General features: G+C 30.8%; 3 long non-coding RNA genes across 3 annotated transcripts; 2 read left to right on the top strand and 1 right to left on the bottom strand.

Annotated features, from left to right (window-relative positions):
• Nucleotides 1–4,082: 4,082 nt before the first annotated feature.
• LOC128286920 (uncharacterized) lies at nt 4,083–7,456 on the bottom strand. Its single transcript, XR_008277608.1, has 3 exons — nt 7,243–7,456; nt 5,091–6,326; nt 4,083–4,174 (listed from the first exon to the last, which is right to left on the bottom strand). It is a non-coding gene; the product is annotated as an uncharacterized LOC128286920 (long non-coding RNA).
• Nucleotides 7,457–10,957: 3,501 nt separating this feature from the next.
• On the top strand, nt 10,958–13,171 carry LOC108465882 (uncharacterized). The gene is made up of 2 exons (XR_008277016.1): nt 10,958–11,649; nt 12,822–13,171. It is a non-coding gene; the product is annotated as an uncharacterized LOC108465882 (long non-coding RNA).
• A 7,850-nt stretch (nt 13,172–21,021) lies between these two features.
• LOC128286525 (uncharacterized) lies at nt 21,022–23,828 on the top strand. The gene is made up of 2 exons (XR_008277122.1): nt 21,022–21,377; nt 23,532–23,828. It is a non-coding gene; the product is annotated as an uncharacterized LOC128286525 (long non-coding RNA).
• The last annotated feature ends 1,417 nt before the right edge of the window (nt 23,829–25,245 follow it).

The raw sequence follows: 25,245 nt of genomic DNA, 5'->3' as shown, positions 1-25,245 counted from the left end.
CATGATAGGCATTTCATGTCTTTTGTATTAAAGAATTAAATGGATGAAATATGAAATTTTATTAAAAGAAAAGGGGTGAAAAGAACAAAGTTTTGTCCATCTTTGTTCATCATAGCCTAAAGTTAGAGAAGAGAAAGGAGAGGAGAAAGCTCTTGAATGTTCGGTCACTTGGGAAGAAAATTGAAGGTAAGTTCATGGTACCTTGCTTCTATTTTGAGGTTCATGAGTTCTTCTTGATTCTACCTTAACTCTTGAAGCATATTTTGGTTTTAGTTGTGTTGTGAGCATTTAGTCATGAATTAAAATGAAGGAAATGGTTGTTGTTTCATGTTCTTTTGATGAAAAATGGAAGATAGGTGAAGTTGAGCCAAACAAATGAGCATGCATGTGCCTTAGATGCTAAGGGAAAAAATCGGCTAACATGTTGTGCTTTAAAATGATGAAATGGAGATTATACTTAAGTAAAATCATAGATATGTGATGATTGATTGGTGATATACATGTTTAAATAACAAGCATGCAAGTTAGGTGTGAAAGAGTGATTTGGTAATAAATCGCTTGGGACAAAGACGATAACGTGACTTTGGAAAATCATCATAAATTGTGGGAGATGAGTTAGAAACTGCATAAATTATGTAATTAAAGATTAATGAGTCTAGTTTCAAATGAATTAAATTAAGTTTTTCGATTTAACTCGAATATGAATTACACAATTTGAGTTATCCAAAAATTCGAATAGGAAAAGGCAAAACTATGCCATTTTGATAAATGTTTACCTTTTCTAAAGTTAAAAGTCAAAACCATTAAATTAAAAGGCAAAACTATGTTGTTTTGATAAATGTTTACTCATTAAGTTAAAAGATAAAATCATTATATTGTTTATGTAGTTAAATAATTTTATACATCGTTTACTAGTTAAATAATCTGTTCATGTAAACGCAACATTGAGTATAAATAATAGGATTCGTTAACTCGACTCAACTTGACTCGAAATTTTTTGACTCGATTCGATCCAATTCAAAAAAAATTCAAATTGTGTTCGGTTGCTAAAATAGGATTCGTCAACTCGACTAACTCGAAATTTTTTGACTCGATTCGACTCGACTCGATCGAATACTCACCCCTAGCTTTTATATCATAGATTTAGGATTGTTTAGCTTATTTATTTTAACCATGACATTTAATTATTACTCTGATATTTGCATGCTATTCTATTTAGAAAACCTTAACCGTTTTTTAAAACTCCACATTAATGAAATTGTAATTAAATTGTTAAGTACAATCAGTTTAAATTAATGAATTTTTTTCCCTACAAATTGACAAAAGAACGATTTTCAAACAAATCGATTTTAAGTAAAAAAATGGCTTTACAAGACCAATTTGATGATTGAATGTAATCCCTTCGAGCAAAGCTAAGTATTTGTTTTTCCAACATAGCTGTAGCACCCCAAACCCGGCCCAGAAGTTATGGCCGGATCCGGCATGCCACATCAAAAACGTTAAAAAAAAAATTTCCATTCTAAGTCCAGAAAATCATACTTGATGTTCAAAAGATTAATTCATTAAGGGTTAAAGTGAATGGAAGTCATGCACCGTAGGAAACCGGAAAAGAGGTGGTGAGTCCATCGATCGCTAAGTACCAAGCTCCTTCGGATCTAATCCTAGACATGCATACTTGCCATTGCCACACCTTAACGTCATGGATATTTCTAGGAAACCGATTTGATTAAGTCATTTTTAGGAAAAGTGATTAATTTTGGAAAATACTTTCATTGCGGAAGCTTTGCTTGTTATCGTGTTATTTTGAAATCAACTGTTGTTTTTGAAAACGCGCCCTAAAGCTATCCAATTTCAACAGTTAAAATAAGTATTTCCTATCTTAGTAATACATATTAAAAACCATCAAAAATAAATAAGCGGACTTATTACATTTAAAAACCCAAAACTTCAAACGTAAATAAAAGGATGTCTAGTTCACGAGAAGAAAATCAAACTTCCAGAACGGGTGGCCACTCCGAATTCCCTCACGACTCCAAGCCCACTATGGTTGGAGATTTCTGCGTGGATGAAAATAAAAGGGTGAGTTTGGGAAACTCGGTGTGTAAGGAAAACCCATTCAAAGTCCAAGTCACTCAAGCCTATTGGGCCTAAGCCCATTCAGTAATAGATGGTCTTGGGCGAGCCCTTTTCAGATTACAATAAACCGGGCCTTAGCCCTTATTCAGATAACAATATGGCCCATACGCCCATTTCAAAATACATGCAACATCGGTAAACATATGCAAGCCCATTTGGGTAATAGTGGTCTTGGGCGAGCCCTTTTCAGATTACAATAAAGCGGGCCTTAGCCCTTATTCAGATAATGAAGATGGCCCATAGGCCCATTTCAAAATACATGCAACATCTGTAAACATATGCAAGCCCATTTGGGAGACTACTCAACCCACCAACCACTACACGCCACCCGTACCAGCCATACACTCCATGTGGGAATAGCTCAACCCACCCATTAACACTCCACGATTCTGGTTGTAGCACCCCAAACCAGACAAAGAAGTTATGGTCGGATCCGGCATGCCACATCAAAAGCGTTAAAAAATTTCCATTCTAAGTCCGAAAATCGTACTTGATGTTCAAAAGATTAATTCATTAAGGGTTAAAGTGAATGGAAGTCATGCACCGGTAGGAAACCGGAAAAGAGGTGGTGAGTCCATCGGATCGCTAAGTACCAAGCTCCTTCGGATCCAATCCTGACATGCATACGCCATTGCCACACCTTAACGTCATGGATATTTCTAGAAACCGATTTGATTATGTCATTTTAGGAAAAAGTGATTAATTTTGGAAAATACTTTCATTGCGGAAGTTTTGCTTGTTGTCGTGTTATTTTGAAATCAACTGTTGTTTTTGAAAACACGCCTAAAGCTATCCAATTTCAACAGTTAAAATAAGTAATACCTATCTTAGTAATACATATTAAAAACCATCAAAAATAAATAAGCGGCCATATTACATTTAAAAGCCCAAAACCTCAAACGTAATTAAAAGGATGTCCATTCACGGAAGAAAATCAAACTTTCGAGCGGTGGCCACTCCGAATTCCCTCACGACTCCAAGCCCACTATGGTTGGGGATTTCTGCGTGGATGAAAATAAAAGGGTGAGTTTGGGGAAACTCGGTGTGTAAGGAAAACCCATTCAAAGCCCAAGTCACTCAAGCCTATTGGGCCTAAGCCCATTCAGTAATGATGATCTTGGGCGAGCCCTTTTCGATTACAATAACCGGGCCTTAGCCCTTATTCAGATAACAATATGGCCCATACGCCCATTTCAAAATACATGCAATATCGGTAAACATATGCAAGCCCATTTGGGTAATAGTGGTACTAGGCGAGCCCTTTTGATTACAATAAACTGGGCCTTAGCCCTTATTCAGATAATGATATGGCCCATAGGCCCATTTCAAAATACATGCAACATCGGTAAACATATGCAAGCCCATTTGGGAGACTACTCAACCCACCAACCACTACACTCCACCCGTACCAGCCATACACTCCATGTGGGAATAGCTCAACCCACCCAAATTTACTCCACATTTGCCCTTGCACGCTCGATTATCATAAATTGAGGCAAAGCCTCCGAGACGTGGACAAGCCACTTTCATACTTCCTCCGTCAATATCCCAGTCCATGCATCGATAATAACAACATGGCATGCGATAAATAACAACAATCAAACATGCATTTAGGTCAATTTAACCCTAGGGGTATTTGGTAATTTATCTCCTAGGGGTAAACGTAAATTTTCACTTTTAAAGGTATTTCAGTAATTTATCTATTTTAGGGTTTTTCATGCATATTCTTACCTTTCACGTACTACGAATCACTACTGAGGGTTCTTACTCAATTGGGCAGTTGGTCCATCATTCCAATTTTGGCCCATTAAGCCCAAAAATATCGAGGCACGAAATCATGCACTTTGCGGTCCAAACATTGCAGCTTACCAAAAACATTAATCGATTTACCTCACGAGCATTCGCTTTTCTCGCAAATCTACAAAATACCGTTTTCGGCATTTCGCTTTTTGGCTTTTGCCGATTTAGACTAAGAAAGAGGGTGTTAGTTACACACCTGTTTGTGACGATATGCTGACAAGATCCACACACGAACCGCCTACAATTGGATTACTAACACGTTAATCTAACTATTCAAATACAAACTACGTATTAACCCCTTACAATATTCGGCCAACCACACCTACAGATCATAGTAAGCTTATAAGAAATCAATAAGCAACTCATTAACAAATTTTTGTCAATGTTTACCACATAATCATAATTTCACTGCAAGCTGTCTTCCTGAGTAACAGTCACTAAATCATTTATAACTGGAGCTACGAAACTCCAAATCAAGTTCCGTTAATTTTCCTTGAAAATATACTCATATATCTTCTATCCATAAAATTTTCAGAATTTTTGGTTTAGCCAATCAATACCAGATTTTTCTCAAAGTTTCCCATGTTTCACTGTTTGACTAATCTGACCACTCTTCATTACGAATCAAATTTATCATTGTACAGAATTCAAAATATGTTCTCGTTTATTTCATTAGAAACTAGACTCAATAAGCTTTAATTACATAATTTATTCAGCTTCTAATTCTTCTCCCACAATTTATGGTGATTTTCCAAAGTCACATTACTGCTGCTGTCCCAAGCAGATTTATTACCAAATCACTCTTTCACACCTAACTTGCAAGCTTGTTATTTAAACATGTATATCACCAATCAATCATCACATATCTATGATTTTACTTAAGTATAATCTCCATTTCATCATTTTAAAGCACAACATGTTAGCTGATTTTTCCCTTTAACATCTAAGGCACATGCATGCTCATTTGTTTGGCTCAACTTCACCTATCTTCCATTTTTCATCAAAAGAACATGAAACAACAACCATTTCCTTCATTTTAATTCATGACTAAATGCTCACAACACAACTAAAAATCAAAATATACTTCAAGAGTTAAGGTAGAATCAAGAAGAACTCATGAACCTCAAAATAGAAGCAAGGTACCAAGAACTTACCTTCAATTTTCCTCCTCCTAATGACCAAATACTCAAGAGCTTTCTCCTCTCCTTTCTCTTCTCTAACTTTCAACTATGATGAGCAAAGATAGACAAAACTTTGTTCTTTTCACCCCTTTTTCTTTTAATAAAACTTCATATTTCATCCATTTAATTCTTTAATACAAAAGACATGAAATTCTTATCATGAAACATTTACCTAACCCATTATCATGAAACATTTACCTAACCCATTATCATGGAACATTTACCTAACCTATTATCATGGAACATTTACCTAACCTATTATCATGAAACATTTACCTAACCTATTATCAATTTGTATCAATTTGTACCATAAATTATGGATATCAAGTGTACATTTTGTCTACAACAACATGATGACTAGCCACTACATGTAAAATGGGAGGTTTGTCATGCAAATCCTCCTATTTTGCACTCCTATTTATTTGGCCACTTCAATTTAGCCTATAGCATTTTCAAACATTTTCACATAGGTTCTATTTCATAATTTCACCCCCTTTTTCTTATGGAACAAAAATTAACTAAAATTAGCGGGTTCTATCTTAAGCTTGGGCCTTCTAGAGGCCCACTAACATAATTAAACCTATGCCGACATTCACGAATTCATGAAAATTGAAGCGTTCTGACATGACCTTGCTACTCGATTAACGATAAGTTGAGGCAAAGCCTCCAATCGTGGACAAGCCACTTTCAGACTTCCTCCGTTAATATCCCAATCCCATGCATCGATAATAACAACATGGCATGCAGTAAATAACAACAGTCAAACATGCATTTAGGTCAATTTAACCCTAGGGGTATTTCGGTAATTTATCTACTAGGGGTAAAATTGTAAATTTTCCACTTTTAAAGGTATTTCAGTAATTTATCTATTTTAGGGTTTTTCATGCATATTCCTACTTTTCACGTACTAATAGAATCACGTACCGAGGGTTCTTACCGAATTGGGCCCATTGGCCCATCATTCCAATTTTGGCCCATTAAGCCCAAAAATATCGAGGGCACAGAAATCATGTAGTTTGCAGTCCAAACATTGCAGCTTACCAAATACATTAATCGATTTACCTCACGAGCATTCGCACACTCGCAAATCTACAAAATACCGGTTTTTGGCATTTCGGCTTTTCGGCTTTTGCCGATCTAGACTAAGAAAGAGGGTGTTAGTTACACACTGCTTATGACGATATCTTGTGAGATCCACACACGAACCGCCTACAATTGGATTACTAACACGTTAATCTAACTATTCAAATACAAACTACGTATTAACCCCTTACAATATTCGGCCAACCACACCTACAGATCATAGTAAGCTTATAAGAAAACAAAGCAACTCATTAACAAATTTTTGTCAATGTTTACCACATAATCATAATTTCACTGCAAGCTGTCTTCCTGAGCAACAGTCACTAAATCATTTATAACTGGAGCTACAAAACTCCAAATCAAGTTCTGTTAATTTTCCCTGAAAATAGACTCATATATCTTCTATCCATAAAATTTTCAGAAGTTTTGGTTTAGCCAATTAATACCAGATTTTTCTCAAAGTTTCCCATGTTTCACTGTTTGACTAATCTGACCACTCTTCATTACGAATCAAATTTCTCATTGTACAGAATTCAAAATATGTTCTTGTTTATTTCATTAGAAACTAGACTCAATAAGCTTTAATTACGTAATTTATTCAGCTTCTAATTCATCTCCCACAATTTATGGTGATTTTCCAAAGTCACATTACTGCTGCTGTCCCAAGCAGATTTATTACCAAATCACTCTTTCATACACCTATCTTGCATGCATGTTATTTAAACATGTATATCACCAATCAATCATCACATATCTATGATTTTTACTTAAGCATAATCTCCATTTCATCATTTTAAAGCACAACATGTTAGCCGATTTTTCCTTTAGCATCTAAGGCACATGCATGCTCATTTGTTTGGCTCAACTTCACATATCTTCCATTTTTCATCAAAAGAACATGAAACAACAACCATTTCCTTCATTTTAATTCATGACCAAATGCTCACAACACAACTAAAAATCAAAATATACTTCAAGAGTTAAGGTAGAATCAAGAAGAACTCATGAACCTCAAAATAGAAGCAAGGTACCAAGAACTTACCTTCAATTTTCCTCCTCCTAATGACCGAATACTCAAGAGCTTTCTCCTCTCCTTTCTCTTCTCTAACTTTCAGCTATGATGAACAAAGATGGACAAAACTTTGTTCTTTTCACCCCTTTTTCTTTTAATAAAACTTCATAGTTCATCCATTTAATTCTTTAATACAAAAGACATGAAATTCTTATCATGAAACATTTACCTAACCCATTATCATGAAACATTTACCTAACCAATTATCATGGAACATTTACCTAACCTATTATCATGGAATATTTACCTAACCTATTATCAATTTGTATCAATTTGTACCATAAATTATGGATATCAAGTGCACATTTTGTCTACAACAACATGATGGCTGGCCACTTCATGTAAAATGGGAGGTTTGTCATGCAAATCCTCCTATTTTGCACTCCTATTTATTTGGCCACTTCAATTTAGCCTATAGCATTTTCAAACATTTTCACATAAGTCCTATTTCATAATTTCACCCCCTTTTTCTTATGGAACAAAAATTAACTAAAATTGTCGGGTTCTACCTTAAGTTTGGGCTTTCTAGAGGCCCACTAACATAATTAAACCTATGCCAACATTCACAGGGTTCCCGAAAATTGGGGCGTTACAATAGCCATCTCAGCTTGACCCAATGTGTCAACCTTTTTATTTTTTATTTTATTTGATGATCAAATGTAATCCCTTCGGACGAAGTTAAGTATTTGTTCTTCTAACATAGCCATGTCAGCTTGACCCAATGTGTCAACCTTTTTATTTTTTATTTTATTTGATGATCGAATGTAATCCCTTCATACGAAGCTAAGTATTTGCTCTTCCAACATAGTCATCTCAGCTTGACCCAATGTGTTAAACTTTTTATTTTTTATTTTATTTTAAAAATATATCTTAAAGGTATCACCTTATTTATTCGTTTGTAAAATTTAATTAAAGCATATATAAAATAGTTTCTCATTTAATTTGTAAAAGTAGATAATAATTTTTTCTATAATTATTTCTATTTTCTATTTTTTAAAGTTATATTTCAAATATTTTGTTATACTTAAATTAAAATTTAATAATATTCATAATCTCTTTTATTATATTAAAATTTATTTTATCATGTTACACATCAAATTAAAAATACATAAAGCTAAAGGAAATTCTATGTTTTAAAAAATTTTAAAAATATGAGTAGCATTTTAAAATAATTATTTAAAAATATTACTTTTAAAAGTTAATCTCTAATACTGAATCACAAGATATAATAAATAATGAATAACATGGTTTGAAACTAATTAATAATACACATGAAATATGTACCATATTAAAATTAGAAAACAGATTAAAAGAGTAAGAGAAAATAATTGGATTGTTATATGTTGCAATAACATATTTACAATGATATGTGTATTTTTATTGTTTCATTAAAAGAATGGAGATTGAACATATCAAGCATAAGCACCCTTGTTAGATACAAAAAGTTAAAATTTATTAAGAGTTAATTAAATTGATATATTTAATTAGGAATTTAATATTTTATTAAATTTATATATATTTAATTTTATTTATTGAATTTTTTATTTAATAAGATATTATTAATATACTTTTTGTGTGAAAAATTAAACATTTTATTAATATAATATTTTAATTAATATAATTTTAATTTGATAAATTATAATTAATAAGTTTACTTATATGGAATAGTTATAAATTTACTTAAAATTTTAAACAATATGTTATTATAGATAACTAATTTAATAAAAATGCACATTCTAACTATGGATGTCGCTATTATAAGTGAAAAGTTGTTATAGAGGATTAGAATAAAACACAAAAAATTGGTTCTACTAGAAACTTGGTTGTTGTTGTTGCTATAGAAAAATGCTATTATAGTAGATGGTTGTTATAGGGAGGTTGGCTATATTAATGCATTGTGTGTATATAGACGGTTAATTTTATGATGTAAGCTATTAAATTTTTTTTATTTAAAAGAGGGACATAACGTATAATTCGATATATATGAACTTTAGTTTAGTGCAATCATACACATGAAACTTTAATTGTGGTTCAAATGTGTTTAATTTTGATTCAATCGTGCACATTTAAAGAAATAAATACATCAATTTATTTTTATATTGGATAAACATAATTATTTGTGTATGTAATATATAAACATAAAAGATACTATATCAATAATTATGTTAATAATTTGCAAGAACTAGGTCATATTAAAATTTCATGTATAAAATTATACATTAAACCAAAATTCATATATAGTTTTGAGTTTTATCCCAAAATAAATTAATTATATAAATTTGTTTAGTGAAAAGATTAGATTCGATGATATGAATATTGGTTTTGTGTTAATAATTTTTGGGGTTGAATTAAAGTTTTTTTTTTTACCTTTGTTGTAAAAATTTTAGAGATTAATTCTTTTGGAATCCATGATAACGGATTTTAAAGTTATTTTTATTATTCATAATTCTAAATGGAACTAAGAAATGTTATTATGCAATAACTTTAATGTTATTATGCAATAACTTTCATTTACGTGAAAATAATTAAATTATTTATTTATTAAGTGTATAATTTTATTATATTAAAACTTACTTTATCATGTTACACATCAAAATGATTGTTTATATTAAAATTCTTTTCTTCCCGATAATTACTTATTATGATGAACTTCAACAATTAATTTACTAATTTAATTAATAAAAGATGGAATTACTTTAATGTTTTGTTTGCTTGCAATGTTAGTCTAAGCATAGAATTAGTGGTGACTTATGCATTAAGAAAAGTAAGAGAAAACTAAATATTTTGAAATTACACTTTTCGATTGTTATATATTGCAATAACATGATTGCAACTATGTATGTATTTTCTATTTTTTCATTAAAAAGAATGGAGATTCAACGTATCATCCAACTCTCATCATTAATTGAGGAGGGGAATAGAGAGAGATGGCATGAAAGAAAGGAGATTCAACATGTCATCCATCGCCACCCCTTGTCATTCATTGAGGAGGGGATTAGAATGAGATGGTGTGAAGCATGTTTGGGGTCCTTAACCGGCCCGACCTATGGTTGCATATCTTGTGAGTATTTTATTCATAAATCTTGTCTTGATGAGCAGAAAGCAGAGGTTCAATGTTTCTTTCATCCATTCCCTCTTACCATCTCCACTCGTGCTTTTGGTAGTTCTTGTTTTGTTTGTTTCAAAACTATCGCTTCAAACTTTGTCTATAAATGCAAGTTAAGTCGGTTTCAAACGCATGTCGAATGCGCCCTAAAGCCAATGGTAGAATATTCAGATGAGGAGTGCACCATTCAACATTTCACTCATGCTCATCCATTAAAACTTGTTGATTCCAACCAGAAAGATGAAGTGATCTGCTCCATTTGGGAAGAGCTCTGCTCTTCTTCTTCTTCTTCTTCTTCTACCTACGGTTGCATGGAATGCAAGTTTTTCCTTCATAAATCTTGCATGAAGAGCATTCCGCGAAAGTTGACCAATCATTACATCCATCCATGCACTCTCATATTCATCACAGATCCTTACGTTAGTGACGAATGTGGTTTTTGTGGTGAACGTATTGTCCCCGGCATGAAGTTCAGCTGTGGACCATGTGTATTCGATCTCCATGTCAAATGTGCCTTATTTCCCACCATAGACTCTGACGATGCCAAAGAGATCCAACATTTCACTCACCCGCATACACTAGCTCTTGTCCAAAACGATGAAGAATATGGCAGCGAACATCGTTGTGTAGCATGTGCACAGATTTGCTTAGCTCCCGCACCAACTTTCAGGTGTAGCAGATCATGCAACCACTTCTTTTTACATAAATCATGCGGTGTTAAATTATTTTACAACTCTGTAAATTTTAAGCATCCTTTTCATCCCGAACACCCTCTCACCATCAAATCCCTTCCATACAATGATCATATCCGCACTTGTGATGCATGTTGTCGGGGCATTGATTCAACACTCTTAACATATAGCTGTCGGAAATCTGAGTGTAAGTTTAACCTTCACTTGGATTGTTATAAGCTGCTGCCCTCTATTACGTTTAGTGGCCATCAACACCTTCTCACTCTCTTTGAGAAAACAGCCGATCTTTCTTGCCATCTTTGTTTTGTGAACTGCTGTAACTTCGTCCTTCGATGCGTGCCATGTGACATTAACATGCATCTCCAATGTCTTCCTTCAGCACCTAAAAAAATACAGCACAAATCTCATCTCCATCCTTTAATCCTTACAAAATCTCCTTTTGAATATGAATTGACCTCATATGAAGAAGAGGATGAATTTTATTGTGATGTTTGTGAGCAAAAAAGAAACCAAAAAGAGTTGATTTACTATTGTGAGGAATGTAAATTTATTGCTGAAGTCAAGTGCGTGCTTTCAGAGGTTAGTATATTTTTTATTATTATTCAATTTAAACATTTAATTGAGTTACTTTTAAGGGGAGGGATCTACATACATCGATATAAAATTTAAGAGGTTTTACACCATTCTATAACTTTTTGCATGTTAATATTTTAATAAATTCATTCAGTCATGTTTCATGCTCTATTCATTTATGTTAAGTTTGGTATAAATAAAATTTTATAACTATTCATTTTATGTAAAAAAATCTCAATCATTAAAATATATATTAATATACACAATATTCTTTATCACTATGATAGAGAATTCAGATCGATTAAAAGATTTAGATGCATGAAAAGTATAAATATATTGATAAATTCAACGGTTGGATTGTTAAATTATTAATAGTGTAAAAAGTTATTGAAAGGTGTTAAATCACTTAAGTTTTACAATCAAGTAAATAGATCCTTCCTATTATTTTAATTAAATGTTTAACATAGAGTTTTAACTACTTGTTTCTTTGAGTTTTTGGCTATATATATATATATATATATGAGATTCACTTATACCAATGTAAAACTTAATCGGTTTTACAATCTTTCGTAACTTTTATAAAATTAATATTTTAAAAATCCAACCATTAAACTTATCAATATATTTGTACTTGTTGTGCATGTAAATTTTTAATCGATCTCATATCTCTATCACATCAATCTAAAATATTGTCTACATGTATATATATTTAACGATTGGAATTTCTTTTACATAAAATGAATGAGTAGAAATTTTTATTTATGTCAAACTTGATATGTATGATTTACATGAATAGAGCATGAAATATGACGATTGGATTGTTAAAATATTAATTATATAAAAGTTATGGAATGATATAAAACCTCTTAAGTTTTATACCGATGTAAGTGGATCTCTCACCGTATATATACATACATACATACATGCATACATACATACATACATTTTATTTATACTTTTTAAAATATTTTACTATACTCTATAAAACACTTGTCATCAATCCAATCGTACTTGTAAAATTTAAAAATTCCACTAATAATGTAACAACTATTTTTCTATAAAATATCTAAAAATAATATTCATATCAAATGAATATTCTTATATAATATTGATCCTTGAATATATGAATAATAACTAAACATAAAATTATTTTATTATTTAAATTGTACGTGAATTAGGTGTTACTAGAAGGAATTCCAAAAGACAATATTGGTGGAACGGAAATCCAAAATGGCATGTGAAAATTCTCTACGAAAAGTGCACCAAATTACGTGAAAGACGAGAAGAATTAGAAGCAAAAATGAAGCAATTGAAAGGAGAATTGGATGATGTGACAAAACAGACAGAGAAGACAAAAAATTTGTTACTTGTTAGACTACGGGGTAGGGGTGTATAAAATTCGAGTAAAACTAAAAAAATTTAGTTAATCGATTGAATTCGGTTAATCGGTCGGTTAACAGAATTAATTAGGTCAGGGGACGGTTAATAATTTTTTAAGTTTTCGGTTAACGGTTAATTTGGTTTGAAATCGGTCGCTTAACTGAATTTTTTCAGTTTAACCAAAAAAATTAATAAATAAGATTATAATATATAAATAGCTCACTATTCACTCAAACCCAATCCAACATAAACCAAAATATCCAATCTAATATATATTAACCTAAGTACCCAACCCAACCCAATTACTCAACTCAATCATAAAATTACAAATAATTTAATAAATAAAAATAAAATCTAAAACTAAAAATAAAAAAATATATAATTTTATACAAATAATTCGTTTAATTTGGTTAATTCGGTAATTTAGGTAATTCGATTAATTCGGTTAATTCGTTAATTTTATACTTATTTTAACCAAAAATAAAAATACATATAATTTTCGGTTAATTAGGTTAACCGACCAAATTAACCGAAAAAATTTCTGTTCGGTTAATTTTTTTGAAAACATTTCGGTTCAGTTAACGGTTAAAAATTTTGAAGGGTCAATTAATTCGGTTAATATTATTTCAGGTCAGTTAACCGATTGAACACCCCTAGTTAAAAGGTACTGTCAATTGGATTTAAAATTATATTTATCAAGATAATGAATCTTACCCAACAACATTCTAAATTTATATTATATAAAAATAATAATTAAAATACATTTAGAATATGTAATTTTAAGTTTTTTATTTACAAATTCATAGTATTAAAACTAGAGATTTACGACGTGCAATTATGCATGATAAAATTTGAATCTAAAATTTTAAAGATTCAAAACTTCCACTTTAACCAACAATATCAAAATGTTGGCGGCTTCAATAACATGTTTGTAGATATCAGAAAAAATGAAGTAAAAGACATTGCAATGGGATAATATCGCCACTTTACTCTTTGAATTGCAATGTCATGGTTTTATAGTATAGTAGTCTAAAAACACTTCAAAATATATCCAAAACACCTTCATAATACATCAACGAGTTTCAAATGATAATAACGCAAATTTTAAACACATTTAAGCTCAAAATACAAGTCTTAGGTGTAATGACTTAACTTTAGCCTTTGTTAAAAAATACGATTTCAGAATTCAATTCTGTAAACTGAGTTGATGAAAATATGAATAGAAGTATTTATAAAGTTAGTGTGAAAATATATTAAGGGTGGATTGAATAATTAAATTATGAAAAATAGTTAATTAAATGTAGGGATTAAGTTGTAAAAAATTAATCACTATTGAATTTTAAATTTAAAAATGTTCAAGGACCTATATGGTTATTTAACAATTTTGTGGGAAATGAATTATGGATGTTTATTTTTTAGGTTTTAAAAGGACTAAATCGATGAGTTTTGTATTTTAATGATTTTAGAATTTATTTTTCCCTAAATTACATGGAAATTATGTGTAACTTTATTTTGTTTTAAAATTTCAAGTCATGTATTTAATAATCATGTCACCATTATGTTATTGATTTAACAAAAGTGGACTCAAAATAAATTTCGATAATTCATGTGATTATTTTATAATTTTTAAAGTTAAGTTAAATAATTAAATTATTTATTTATTAACTTACTTTATCATATTACACATCAAAATGATTATTTATATTATAATTCATTTTTCCGATAGTTGCTTATTATGATAAACTTTAACAATTAATTTACTAATTTAATTAATAAAAGATGAAATTACTTTAATTTTGTTTGCTTGCAATGTTAGTCTAAGCATAGAATTAGTGGCGACTTATGCATTAAAAAAAGTAAGAGAAAATTATATATTTTGAAATTACACTTTTCAATTGTTATATATTGCAATAACATGATTGCAACCATGTATGTATTTTCTATTGTTTCATTAAAAAAGAATGGAGATTCAACATGTCATCCATCCCCACCCCTTGTCATTCATTAAGGAGGGGAATACAAAGGGATGGTGTCAAGCATGTTTGGAGGGGTCCTTATCCGGTCCGACCTATGGTTGCGAACCTTGTAGGTATTTTATTCATAAATCTTGTCTTGATGAGCTCAAAGCAGAGGTTCAAAGTTTCTTTCATCCATGCTCTCTTACCATCTCCATTAGTTATTTTGGTCATTGTTTTGTTTGTTTTAAAAATATCACTTCATACATTTCTTATAAATGCAAGTTAAATTGTTGGTTTGAAACGCATGTAGAATGTGCCCTAAAGCCAATCATAGAATATTCAATGAGGAGTGCACCATTCAACATTTCACTCATGCTCATCCCTTAAAACTTGTTGATTCCAACCAGAAAGATGAAGTGATCTGCTCCATTTGTCAAGAGCTCTGCTCTTCTTCTTTTCCTACCTACAGTTGCCTAGAATGCGAGTTTTTCCTTCATAAATCTTGCATGAAGAGCATTCCGCGACAGTTGATCAATCATCACATCCATCCATGCACTCTCATATTCATCACATGTCCTTATGAATATGACGAATGTGATTGTTGTGGCGAACATATTGTCCTCGGCATGAAGTTCTGCTGTGACATATGTGATCTCAACCTCCATGTCAAATGTGCCTTATTTCCCACCATAGACTCTGAAGATGCCAAAGAGATCCAACATTTCTCTCACCCGCATACACTAACTATTGTCCAAAACGATGAAGAATATGCAGTGAACCTCGTTGTGTAGCATGTGCACAGATTTGCTTAGCTCCCACACCAACTTTTAGGTGTAGCAGATCATGCAGCCCCTTCTTTTTACATAAATCATGTTATGTTAAATTACCTTACAAATCTTATACAATTAAGCATCCTTCTCATTCCGACCACCCTCTCACCATCATATCCACACTTGTGATGCATGCTGCCGGGGCATTGATTCAACTCTCTTAGCATATAGCTGTCGAAAATATGAGTGCAAGTTTAACCTTCACTTGGATTGTTATAAGGTACTAGCCTCTATTGGTTTTAGTGGCCATAAACACCTTCTCACTCTCCTTGAGAAAATAGCCGATGTTACTTGCCATTTTTGTGGTGTAAACTGCTGTAACCTCGTCCTTCGATGTATGCCATGTGATATCAACATCCATCTCCAATGTCTTCCTTCAGCGCCTAAAACAATAAAGCACAAATCCCATCTCCATCATTTAACCCTTACAAAGTCTCCTTTTGAGTATAAATTAAACTGTTGAAGTTAGTTCCCATGCAACACATGCAGCAACAAAGGTGGATATGCAGCTCATGCAGATAAGGAGTTGATCACAAAGCATAAGTTATCCGGTTAAAATATGAGTTAACCAGATGAAGAACCATGCTACTGTTTCAGTTTTCATGGTTTAGTTTGTTTAGTCCATATTTTGTGTTCTAGTTCATTTTGAACTTAGTTTAGTTTATGTTTGATGTAATTTGATGGTGATAGAGCTGATCACTAGCTTTGTTTATGATTGCAAGCAAAATCACCTAGTCCCTATGTAACTAGTGTTGTTAGGTAATATTTAGGTGATGAATTTATTATTTTTGACCAGCCAATGTCTGGTATATGTAATGACTTTAAGCCTATGTTTCTTTTGAATGAAAGCATCAGATTTTCTTTCCATATGCTCCATCTTTGTTTGCCTTCAAAATTCTGTTCTCTATTCCTGGCAGTAGCTCAAAGCTTGAATTCCAAGCATTTTTCTTTCATTCTTTATCCGGGTATAATACACTGCTGTTAAAGTCCAGATTGAGGTTCTTACTTTATCCGGTTAAAGTGTGTCAAATCTCCAACATAAACTCAGACGAAGAAGATGATGAATTTTATTGTGATGTTTGTGAGCAAAAAAGAAACCAAAAAGGATTGATTTACTACTGTGTGAAATGCAAATTTATTGCTGAAGTTAAGTGCGTTATTTATGAGGTTAGTATATCTTTTATTATTCAATTTAAATATTTAATTGAATTACCTTTAATTAAATGTTTATCTTTTAAAAAATTTGCTTACAAAAGCTTACATTAAAATTTAAGAAGTGATGTTAACATTAGGATTTGACCTTAGACTTTAAGCATATATATATATATATATATCTTAGTGTTGTTCATACATATGTATATATATGGGAATAAATTATATTAGGATCATCTTAAAACCATAATTTTAGGCACTAATAAAATAATGTCACCTTATTAAAATTTAAAGATAAAGTATTATTATACACTCATGCATATCTAATATCTCTCCAACTTAATTTAAATTTAATTAAATTACTTAAAATAATTAATTTTTAAATTATAAACAAGCATCTTTTCTTTTTTTTTTACAAATTTTAATCATTTTTTTTCATAAGTTAATTTTTTTGAGATTCAGGGTTTAGTTTCAAAATTTAAGATTTTTTTGAGATTCAGGGTTTGGTTTCAAAATTTAAGATTCATGGTTCAAGTTTGGGTTTCAAGGTTCATGTTGAGGGTTCGAAGATTCGGGATTTAAGGTTCAATGGTTTAGGGTTCAAAGATTTAGGGTTACGAGTTTAGATTTAAGATTATGGGTTCGAGTTTGGATTTAGGGTTCAGGGTTTAAGTTTTATACCAGTATACATGGATCCGTCTCTCCCTCCTCACCCCAAACACGTATTCATGTATAATATTGATCCTTGAATATCTAAATAACATAAATGATAGTAGGTAACTATTTTATACCTACCCTAGTAAAGATTAATACTTATAATGAATTAAAGATTAGTACTTATAAATAACTAAACATGAAATTATCTTATTGTTTAAATTGTATGTGAATCAGGTGTTGTCATTAATTTACGAGAACAATTCTTTTGAAAAAGAAATTTCAAAAGGTGATGTGAGTCAAGAAGTTGAATTTTATCCAGAAATTCAAAAATGGCATGCGGAAAATCTCCTACTAAAGCGCATCAAATTACGTGAAGGGCAACAAGAATTAGAAGCAAAAATAAAACAGTTAAAAGGAGAATTGGATGGTGTGGAAATAGAGATAAGGAAGACAGAAGATATACTAGGTAACCTAGTGGGAGGTGATTCAGAACTGTTAATTGAACTAGTTAAAAATAACTCTCAATTGCGAGACTTGCTCAATGATGCCGAAAATCAAGGTTTGAGCATTGACCTGAGTCGGTAAAAATAATTAAAAATATTTGTAAAGATAAATATGAAAATAATATTCTATATTTGATTATACTTTTAAATTAATTTACTAATTTGATTATTTGTTGTTGTTTTTTCACTATTTTGTTACAATTTCACAATTATATTACTACTATTTTATTGTTATTATTTGAATATTGTATAACTCTTGTTTTATAGTTAATTTTGTTACTATTTTTCACATTTGCTTGTTAAGTTGCATTTATTTTAATGTTATTTTAATATTTTTAGTAATTTTGATGTATTATGTATTTTTAGCGTATCAGGTTGGGCTCATTTCAATTTTAATATTTTTATACAGGTCGGGCTTAGAAAAAATTTTAGGTCTATTTTTCAGGCCAGGCCCAAGCCTAGTAAACGTGCCTAAATTTTTTGTTGGGCCCAACCCAAATCCAGCCCGGCCCATAAACACTTCTAATTGTACTGTTACATACCACAATGAGTTTTATTGCAAATAATAGCAATAAAATATTAATAAATAATAAATTATAGTAATATATATAAATAATAAATGAAACTAATAAAGTATAATAAAACATGAAATTTGAAGTTAACCTCAGCTTGAACCGGACGAAATACAAATAGATAGATGGATAGATATATTTTATGTATTATGATAGAGGCTAAGCAGAACAATTGTTTAGGGGCGAATGAAATTTTAATTTTTATAATCTATATCTTTATAATTTTAAAAGATTAAATCAATTTTTATAATTTTAGGGGTCAAAGTATAATTTTATCTTTACTAATTTATTTTTTTAAAAATTAGAGGTCAAATAGTAATTTTCCATTTTAAGGGACAGGAGCTCATGCCAACCCTCTCTAGATTCGCCTCGATTATGTATTAATTAATTATAAGATATAATGTATTAAAATTTTTATTTAAACAAATTAGTGAAATATTAGCATATGGTTCATTGTTATTATATAAATTTATTTAGTAAAAAGATAAGAGTAATTTTTTATTGAATATTTTTTGTACATTTGTTTTTACCGTTCATATAGATTAATTTTTAAAAGTTTGTGGTTACTCTTTAATAATATCATTTTCAATGTTGAAATTTGAATTTTTTAGAATATAATGTGTTTTTATCACTTTGTTATTTTTCATTAATTTGAAAAATATATGTTAAAGGTCGTTTCTAAAATTTAATTAAAGCATATACAAATTTAATTCTACAACGGATTTATACTTGAAATAAAAACAATGTTGGTGAAAGGAAAAATTATCTTAAAAAGTTTATGTATAGGAATATTTTAGGAAATAATTATTTAAAATATTTTTAAAAATAATCTCTAATCCTGTACCAACATCACAAATTGCTATAAAATTTAAAATAGATTGTAAACAAAATAATTGTTTATATTATCTGTTATAATTCCTTTCTTCCCGATGTGATAACATAGTTGTTTATCGTCATCAACTTTAACAGGATGGAGTTACTTCAATGTCTTATTTGCATGCAATGTTAGACTATGCATAGAATCAATGGTGAATTAGGCATTAAGAAAAGTAAGAGGATATTATAGACTTTGAAGTTAGAATATTATATACATGGTGATTTATTTATTATTCATTAAAATAAATGAAATTAATAAATTTTATTACGATGAACTTCAACAATTAATTTACTAATTTGATCAATTAAAGATGAAATTATTTTAGTGTCTGGGTTGCTATGCATAGAGTCGATGGTGAATTAGGCATTAAGAAAAGTAAGAGAAAATGATTCAATTGTTATATATTGCAATAACATGTGTGCAACAATGTGTATTTGTTTCATTAAAAAGAATGGAGATTAAACATGTCAGCACCCTTTGTCAATCATTAAGACACAAAATGTTATAGTTTATTAATAGTTAATTGAGTTGATATTTTTATTTAAGAAATTTAATAGTTTATTAAATTGATATAGTTAATTTTAATCATTAAAAATTATTTTTATTTAATAAAATATTATTGATATATTTTTCACTTGAAATTAAATATTTTTAAAATAATATTTTAATTAATATAAATTTTATTTAATAAATTATAGTTAATGGGCTTGCTTATATGAAAATTTTAAACAATATGTTGTTATAGAGAACTATGTATGTTGTTGTTATAAGTGAAAAGTTGTTATAGAGAATTAGAATAAAAACAGAAGAAAATTGATTCAACTAGAAACTTGGCAATTATAGCAAAATATTATTATAGCAGGTGGTTGTTATAGACAACTTGACTATATTTAATGCATTAATGTGTGTATACAAATGGTTAACTTTATGATGTAATTTAATAAACTTTTTATTTAAAAAAGAAGAAGAAAATTTTAAAATTATACATAAATTTTATTTTAATGAATACTTTCATAATTCCTCTTAAAGGACCAAGTTAAGTATTTATTCTTCCAACATACTCATCTCAGCTTGACCCCATCTATCAACTTTTCTTTTCATTTGAAAATATATCTTTAAAATGCCAATTCCCAAAAGATAAAACGTAAAACTATTATATTTATTTAACTTCAATATAATTAAAATTATTTATTTATTCAATGTATAATTGCATCAAAGTAAATATATTTGAGATTTTATATCTAATTTTTAAGGATATTGTAATGAATTTATACTTGAAATACACGGAGAGAAGAAATTTTATGTTTTAAAAATGATGTATAAAAAGATTTTAAGAAATAATTCTTTAAAAATATTTTTTGCAAAAATAATTGTAAATAAAAGTTAAAATAGATTGTAAATAAAATGATTGTTTATATTATTTGTTATAATTCCTTTCTTCTTGATGGGATACCATAGTTGCTTATTACGATTAACTTTAACAATTAATTTTTAAATTGATTAATTAAAGATGGAATTATTTTAATGTGTTGTTTGCTTGTAATGTTAGGCTATGCATAAAATTAGTGGTGAATTAAGCATTAAGAAAAGGAAGAGAAAATAATTCTATTGTTATATATTGCAATAACATGTTTGCAATGAGGTAAGTAATTTCTATTGTTTCATTAAAAAAGAATGGAGATCCAACATGTCATCCATCGCCACCCCTTGTCATTGTCATTCATTGAGGAGAGGAGTTCAATAGCATGGTGCAAAGGATGTGTGAGGAAGTTATCCGGTCCGACCTATGGGTGCGAACCTTGTAGGTATTTTATTCATAAATCTTGTCTTGATGAGCTCAAAGCAGAGGTTCAAAGTTTCTTTCATCCATGCCCTCTTACCATCTCCAGTAGTTATTTTGGTCCTTGTTTTGTTTGTTTTAAACTTATCACTTCAGACTTTTCCTATAAATGCAAGTTAAATTGTTGGTTTGTAATGCATGTAGAATGTGCCCTAAAGCCAATCATAGAATATTCAGATAAGGAGTGCACCATTCAACATTTCACTCATGCTCACCCTTAAAACTTGTTGATTCCAACCAGAAAGATGAAGTGATCTGCTCCATTTGTCAAGAGCTCTGCTCTTCTTCTTTTTCTACCTACGGTTGCCTGGAATGCGAGTTTTTCCTTCATAAATCTTGCATGAAGAGCATTCCGCAACAGTTGATCAATGATCGCATCCATCCATGCACTCTCATATTCATCACATATCCTTACGAATATGATGAATGTGATTGTTGTGGCGAACATATTGTCTCGGCATGAACTTCTACTGTAACATATGTGATCTCAACCTCCATGTCAAATGTGCCCTATTTCCCACCATAGACTCTGAAGATGCCAAAGAGATCAAACATTTCTGTCACCCGCACACACTAGCTCTCGTCGAAAACGATGAAGAATATGGCAGCGAACCTCGTTGTGTAGCATGTGCAGAGATTTGCTTACCTCCCACACCAACTTTCAGGTGTAGCAGATCATGCAACCACTTCTTTTTACATCAATCACGCGTTGTTAAATTACCTTACAAATCTTATACAATTAAGCATCCTTCTCATCCCACTCACCCTCTCACCATTACATCCCGTCCATACAATGATCATATCCGCACTTGTGGTGTATGTTTCCGGAGCATTGATTCAACTCTCTTAGCATATAGCTGTCGGGGATATGAGTGTAAGTTTAACCTTCACTTGGATTGTTATAATGTGCTGCCTTCTATTACGTTTAGTGGCCATGAACACCTTCTCAATCTCCTTGAGAAATCACCCAATGTTACTTGCTATCTTTGTGGTGTTAACTGCCGTAACTTCGTCCTTCGATGTGTGTCATGTGACATTAACATCCATCTCCAGTGTCTTCCTTCAGCACTCCAGTGTCTTCCTTCAGCACCTAAAACAATAAAGCACAAATCTCATCTTCATCCTTTAACCCTTACAAAGTCTCCTTTTGAATACGAGTTAAACTTGGATGAAGAAGATGATGAATTTTATTGTGACGTTTGCGAGCAAAAGAGAAACCAAAGAGAGTTGATTTATTATTGTGCGGAGTGCAAATTTATTGCTGAAGTCAAGTGCGTAATTTCAGAGGTTAGTATATTTTTTATTATTCAATTTAAACATTTAATTGAATTAGATATTTATCTTTTAAAATATTTGCATAAAAGCTTAATTAAACTTTAATTGGAAGTGATGTTAACATCAGGATATGACCTTGGACTTTAAGTGCTAACAAAGAGTTAACTACTTATTTGTTTGAGCTTTTGGCACATATATCTTTGTATTGTTGATACACATAAACATGGTAAGGATCCACATATTCCGTGTAAAACTTAAGTAGTTTTACACTCTTTTATGACTTTTTATATAATTAATATTTTAACAATCCAATAATTAAACTTATCATATGTTTGAACTTGTCATGCAGGTAAATTTTTGAATCGATCCGATATCTCCATCATTTCTATCTAGAGTATTGTCTATATTTTTATACATTTAGAGATTGAAAGTTTTTTTTACATTTTACTTGACATGCATGATCAACATGAATAGAGCATATATGATAGCTGAATTGTTAAAATATTAATAGTATAAAAAGTTATGAAAGGAAAACCATTTAAGTTTTACAATAGTATAGGTAGATTTCTCTCCCCAAAACACATATTCATATATAATATTAATCCTTAAATGCCCAAATAACATAAGTGATATTGGGTAACAATTTTATACCTACCCTAGTAAAGATTACTGAATCAAAGAAAATAAATATTTGTATGTATAAATAACTAAACATGAAGTTATCTTATTGTTTAAATTGTATATGAATCAGGTGTTGTCATTAACTTTTGAGGTTAACTTATTTGAAAAAGAAATTTCGAAAAATCACGTGATTGAAGCTTATCCGAAAATTCAAAAATGGCAGCTGGAAAATCTCCTACTAAAGCGCATTAGATTACACGAAGGACAACTGGTATTAGAAGCAAAAATGAAGCAATTAGAAGCAACAAGGAGGCAGTTAGAAGAAGACTTGAATGGTGCGAAAAAATGAGGTGAGGAAGACAGAAGGCATGTTAGATAACCTAGCGAGAGGTAACTCAGAGTTGTTAATCAAACTAGTGAAAAATAACTCTCAATTGCAAGATTTGTTCGATAATGCGAATAATCAAGGTTTGATGATCGAACTATTGATATAAAAAAATAAAAAATATTTGTAATCAAATTATTTGTAAAAATAATAATTTAGAAATAAATATGAAAATAATATTCTACATTATACTTTTAAGCACATTAAATTAAGTGAAATATATGAATATATTAAAATAAATCTTGTAGGTTATCCGGTCCTTGTTTTGTTTGTTTTAAACTTATCACTTCAAACTTTTCCTATAAATGCAAGTTAAGTTGTAGGTTTCGAGCGCATGTGGAATGCGCCCTAAAGCCAATGGTAGAATATTCAGATGAGGAGTACACCATTCAACATTTCACTCATCTTCATCCCTTAAAACTTGTTGATTCCTACCAGAAACATACAGTGATCTGCTCCTTTTGTGAAGAGCTTTGCTCTTCTTCTTCTTCTACCTACGGTTGCATGGAATGCAAGTTTTTCCTTCATAAATCTTGCATGAAGAACATTCCGCGATAGTTAATCAATCATGACATCCATCCATGCACTCTCATATTCATCACAAATGCTTACGGTAATGACGAATGTGATTGTTGTGGTAAACGTATTGACTTCCGCATGTTCAGCAGTCGAGCATGTAATTTCGATCTCCATGTCAAATGTGCCATATTTCCCACCATAGACTCTAAAGATGCCAAAGAGATCAAACATTTCTATCACCCGCGCATACTAGCTCTTGTCGAAAACGATGAAGAATATGGCAGCGAACCTCGTTGTGTAGCATGTGCAGAGATTTGCTTACCTCCCACACCAACTTTCAGGTGTAGCAGATCATGCAAGCACTTCTTTTTACATCAATCATGCGTTGTTAAATTACCTTACAAATCTTATAAAATTAAGCATCCTTCTCATCCCTCTCACCCTCTCACCATTACATCCCGTCCATACAATGATCATATCCGCACTTGTGATGTATGTTTCCGGGGCATTGATTCAACTCTCTTAGCATATAGTTGTCTGGAATATGAGTGTAAGTTTAACCTTCACTTGGATTGTTATAAGGTACTGCCTTCTATTACGTTTAGTGGCCATGAACACCTTCTCACTCTCCTTGAGAAAACACCCAATGTTACTTGCCGTCTTTGTGGTGTTAACTGCCGTAACTTCATCCTTCGATGTGTGCCATGTGACATTAACATCCATCTCCAGTGTCTTCCTTCAGCACCTAAAACAATAAAGCACAAATCTCATCTCCATCATTTAACTATTACAAAATCTCCTTTTGAATATGAGTTGAACTCGGATGAAGAAGATGATGAATTTTATTGTGAAGTTTGCGAGCAAAAGAGAAACAAAAGAGAGTTGATTTACTATTGTGCGGAGTGCAAATTTATTGCTGAAGTCAAGTGCCGTAATTTCAGAGGTTAGTATATTTTTTATTATTCAATTTAAACATTTAATTGAATTACTTTTAATTAGATGTTTATCTTTTAAAATATTTGAGTACAAAAGC

Source organism: Gossypium arboreum, chromosome 13 (genome assembly GCF_025698485.1).
Source record: "Gossypium arboreum isolate Shixiya-1 chromosome 13, ASM2569848v2, whole genome shotgun sequence".
Taxonomy (NCBI): Eukaryota; Viridiplantae; Streptophyta; class Magnoliopsida; order Malvales; family Malvaceae; genus Gossypium; species Gossypium arboreum.
This window is presented reverse-complemented; position numbering and strand designations above follow the sequence as displayed.